A 5,766-nucleotide genomic window follows, 5' to 3' on the forward strand; every position below is an offset into this window, starting at 1 on the left:
AATCATATCCCTACACAGCCTCTAATCCTACATGGCTTATGTAGTGAATAGGCTTGAAATACATACAATTATAGCACATGATATGACTACATTAAAGATGTAAGAATAATGCATGAATAACAATAAACGTTTTGGTATATTGAGCTGAAATTCATTAGGTATTTTTTATGTTGTTCCACATGTGTGCGGGTGTATATGAAAGTATTAACATTCTGTAATGCATTCACCTGAGATTCATCCAAAGAGATTTATGCTTTCATGGGTGGAATTTCGATTCACCAGATGCCCCAATAACTCCCATGCTCATTTTAAAAGTCTAATCATAATGATTCATTTTGGAGCAATATTTTATTTCACATTGAACAGCAAAGCAAATGAAAATGACATTTGAGCATGGTTGTAATATTAATAAGCTGTATTCCCTCAACACTTCAATACAGGTGTACAAAATGACTAATTACTCCCACATGACCCATTCTGTTGTGTCTCCCCTCTGCTTCCTATGTTACACCATGGACATTACCCACAAACATATGTCCTTTAAAATTAACGGCCAATTTCCTGACTAATGTTTATTGCTGTGATACACACAGGACAAAAACATAACAGCAAATAAGTGATTTTAAAAAAATGCATTCATATTTTATTTTTCCAGGAAGGCCCACTGAGATTTGAAGGCTTTTTTGAAAGAGAACCAAGAACATACAGTTCAATCCATATAGAACATACTGTAGGACATGAGTGAGGCAAAGATAACAGGGACACCTCTCTAATGAAATACAAGTGGTTATGGACATCAAAATGCTTTAGTGAGTTAGTGATATTAGGCTGTATTTTAACAAATAATGTACAATTGTCAACCTCAAACAATGCAAATTAAGGTCCAACTTGAAGTTACCATAGAAACATTTCTGTCTTTTGTTCCCTATATGTATGTTATGTTAGAGTGGTTTTACTGTAGGTACAAAAGAAAAGTAGAAATGCTCGGTATGCCACATTGTCTCACTTACTATACACTCCCTTTATCTGGTTTAAGTACGGTCCCACCACAGGGCTCTGCTGACTGTAATGAATTGATGTTAATGACCCATGTGCGCCTGGGGCTTTACATTGAATTCATCAGACGTGTAACCCAGGTGAATATGAACGATGAACTCAGTTTATTCACTTATCTTCAGTTAAATGGAGAACAAGCTTTATTTTTCTCCATAACAATTCCAACTGTTTAAAATGGCCGAATAGTTTAAAAAAAGGTGCCAAAATAAAAGCATGACATTTATTCATATTTTTATGCTTGGGGACAAAAGTGAAATGATAATCATTGCCTAGCTCCTGAGAAACCCCCACATTACCAGCTCAATGCATTATCTAGCTCCTGAGAAATCTCCACATAACCAACTAAATGCAGATATGCAGTATGTAGAATAGTACCGTTGGTGGGAAAATTAATATAAAAGAGAAAATTCCCTGATTAGCTCCTTTATAATAAATTTAAAAAATGTCTGAATGTCTTCCTCAATTAGAACTGTTCCGAGTAATAATGAGAAAGACTGAAATGTAACTATTTTACTGAGATCCCAGTTCTTTGGCCCTTCTGTTCCCAGTCGAGCTTCAATGAGACTCTGAACACTTTCCTGCTGGCGGAGGATGAAATCTTTGGGGCAAATTGATGCTCCACTAATTTTCCTCTGAAGGTTCCTTCAGGGCTATGCAGCAGTTATTTCTACATTTTAAAAATAATGAGAGAGGCTTTAAATATGCATGTATTTCAACGTGGCAGAAAAAAGTGCCAAAAGTGATAATTTCTGACATAAAAGTCAAGGACTAAAGTAATGGCATTTTAAAGACATATAAATGCGCACATTTTTAAATCTCAATCACATGATCATGTAGCTAATCATTTCAAACATTTGTCTACCTGCGTTGTACTGTGTCAAACACAGGGCATTGACCCTCTTCTCTCAGGCCTGCTGCATAGCCAGGTGAAGCAGACACGATACAGCACATTAACTTTAGAAACATGCAGGCAACCACCACCCCATTACAATATTGATAGAAGACTATCCTGATTCAGGAGTGTGAGAGCTTAAAGATCACCACTTCTATCTGTTGGACATGAATGAACATGAGCTTGAAATAGAGGAAAAAAAAAAAAAAGAAAAAAAAAAAAAAAAAAAGGTGCCTTTAAACCACTGATAGTCCGGAGCACATTTCTGACCGTTTTGCTTGTTTAACAAGTGTGTCAGTCTAAATAAGGATCTCCCATGAAGAGCTATTCTCTCTGTACTTCATCACGCCGCCTATGGTAGCAGCACAGCCTGTGTTCACTTCACCTTCGTTTTAATCAGAGCATAGTCACTGGGTAAAATTAAATATTTCAGAAAAAATTAAATATTTCTGAAGCAAATATTGCAGATTTGCTTTAATTGTATATTGCTCTTTTGTTATAATTTGCATGGGAATTATGCAGCAATTACAGAAGTAATGCCACAACATTCAAAGCAATTAAGTTAAAAGGAATCGGTTGTTAATGTACGAGCAGTGTTTAAAACGGCACCCTCGTTAATCACACAAAGCGATATGAAACGCGTTTGAGGAAATTAGTATTTTAGACGTTAGCTTTTAGCCTCCTCATTTCACTTTGTAATGCAGCTTCCGTTTTCACAGTATCCATCACTGCATTGGCAATGTCAATCAGAGGTGATTTGCATGCAACACACCTTCTGAAGCGATTTTTTGACTTGGGTTGTGAGCCCAAACTATTGGTGCTAAGTGAATGTTTTACTGTTGGGAATTGACCGCAAAGCAAAATTAACAACGCTTTGACATAACGCTCTGCGAGGGATTCATTTTCTCCCCGTCAAGCCAGCAAAGATGAGGGATTATCACAACCTCGCACCACGAGCGCATCGGGGAAATGCCAGCCTTCTCGATCACACGTAACCGTTAGCAACAGAAGTGAGATTGATGACTGGTGAACAACACACTCCTCGATACTCCTCACCTATCCGAATTTCCCTCACAGATACAGTAATGGAAGCTGTCCATCAAGGATCCCTGCCGGTACCTGGAGGCTGGAATATACCAGTACAGAAGAGGGAACGCTGACTTTCAGCTCCGAACGGTTTATAATCCAAAGGTATTTAAACCGACAGCTACAGACTACGCTTCAATTTCAAAAGCAGAGGTCAGGAAGGGCTTTTGGGCACTGCTTACATAATAGCCAACCAACTTGGCCTCACATACGTATATAGATATCCAACTAACGAGGCCAAAGAGTAGGCAGAAAATGCACAGTGCTGTAATTTCTACATGGTGAAACCAAAATATATAAAATACCCTTTAATAAAAAATTCACTTTAACCAAATGTGAATAGTTTGATTACAACTCTAAAATGTGGAGCACACAGCCAAATCAACATACAGCATATGAGAACATATGAATATTGGAATATGAAAACAGGCCAGCCATTTTCCTACAGTCAAAAGCAGTGATGTGCTCATATCTGGCTTTGGCCATCGGTACTGCTGGTTTTCACTCTTTCTCTCCAATCAGGGGCTAGTTTAGAGCGGGATACAAACTGAGTCTCTGGCTAATTGCTTCCATTACTCATTCAATTAACTATCAGGTAGAAAATAAATCAGCATTACCACTGGCTTTGAGGGTTAGTTTGAGTATCCCTGCTTGGGAGAACCCAGCCCTGTGTGGAGCCTGGAGTTAAACACCTCAAGGTTTCTGTCTACAGTATGACCTGGCAAGCTGTTTTCTCAGTTCTCTCATCAAAAAATTCTTCCTGATGGTGAGACGTGTGGCGCTGACTGTGGCGAAGCCGACTTTCAGCCATGTGTAATTCCTTTGCGCGGGTGGGGGTTCCATCCCCTCCGTAGTACTTTCTCATCTGCGGCCTCTGCTCTGCGTTACCTTCTCTGGTTTATACCTTTCTAAATAAAGCAAAAAAAAGGAGGGTGAACTTTCTCACTATCTTTTGAAAAAAACTTCATGATATCAGTGCGAAATGTACCTTTAATTTTTAACTTGGCCCCCTTATTCTGCTGACACAGCTTCGCCTTAAAAATCTTCTGCCGGTCCCTTAGGCTTGAACACATTGTCTTACTTTCCTTGCAACTAGTACATATCATATCTGGAACTGTTTTAATTGGCCTTTTGGTACTTTTTCCAAGATTCTTCTATTACTATCATGGGCTTCTATTACTATGGTGCCCCAAACTGGGAAAAATAAAACCTAAATGTCACCTGGAAAAAAAAAAAGCAATGTATAACACCAACATAACCTTTTTTGGATTTCTACTCAAAGTTCTTTTCTATATATGCCAGCATCCTGGCAGCCCTGGAATGAGGCCCCAGGCTGTCCACACTAACAAATTAGCTATGCAAATAGTAAAACCTACCAATACCTCCAGCAGAAAAGACAAGTGCCTTTCACATCATATACACTGCTTTGTATGAACCAGGGTTTGGAGGATCTAGAGCAGCAAATGCATAGACTTACCAGCTACTATAAATACTGAAACCCCAAATAGAAAAGCACTACGGAAAACAAACTCTAAATCCTGTTGGTTAGCTCACTAGCTACCAATTAATTTAGCCTCTAATTGAATATTGTATCGCATTTGTTAGGAGAGAAAGCATTCCATTGTGTACACACAAATATGCACTTATACCATTTCAACAAGGAAACAGGTTCTTCAAACTTAATTGGAGGCAGGCAAAGTTAAAATGCAGGGAAGAACAAAGAAGAAAAGGAGAGAAGATGGATGAAGGTACTTTCAATACTGTAATAATTCACCGGGCTGCTAAATTGAAAGGCTCTCAGGTGTCTACCCCTCGAGAGAATACACCAGGGGGAGATCAAAGTTTCTGTTTCCTTATGAATAAAAGAGTATCACCCATCTGTGCAGGTTTAATAAGAGGGGCTGCTTTAAGGGGAGGGCAGGCAGGCAGACCCTGGCCCGGGCCCCCAGGGGACCGCGTGGCCCCGCTCCTCAGTGAGAGAGGAACGCATGATGGAATGGCATTTGAAAGGACATGAAAAGAATTTCCAGATTTAATAGGGCCGTGTGGAAAAAAAGAAAAGAAAGGAGCCCTCCCATATGTCTTTGGACAATGGAACCTGCAGCCTCTAACACACAGGGGGAAATTAAACACAATGAAATATTCTTCATACCTAATGAACAGACATATGCACCATGAATGTACTGTACTGTACTTTCTTTCTCCATTTCTCTCTCTTTCTCTCTCCAATTAATATTATCAAGGGAAACAATCCTTATCCTTATTTTATTAAAAATGATTTGTTTTTGAGATATAATAATTTACTACCTGGTATAAACAATATCTCCTGTGGCAAGGGTAATCATTTGATGTTGTTCCTTTGATAAAACAAGGGTACATCTGTGGGTGCTCCCATGCAAAAGTTTAAACTTTCAATTTGTAGAGTTAATATCCCAAATGCCAAAATCATAAAACGGAGCCATAAAATTCAGTTTTGAAACAACAGTGTAAATTGCATTGTTTTAATGAAAACATGTGTTTATTGGTCTAGAAAAATGTATTAAATCATTGTCCATACAGTCCTCTTTTTCTTTTCCAGCATGATTCTCATCTGTCAACTATTATTTTATCTGCACTAAAATGTTTAAAAGTTTATTTTTGTACAGGTGAACAAGGAACCCAAAAGGAACCCAAAAACATCCCTTGTTCATAATTATAGTGATTATATTTTAAGTCATTCTTTCAAATATGAA

This window comes from Conger conger, chromosome 8, assembly GCF_963514075.1.
Source record: "Conger conger chromosome 8, fConCon1.1, whole genome shotgun sequence".
In the NCBI taxonomy this organism is placed as follows: Eukaryota; Metazoa; Chordata; class Actinopteri; order Anguilliformes; family Congridae; genus Conger; species Conger conger.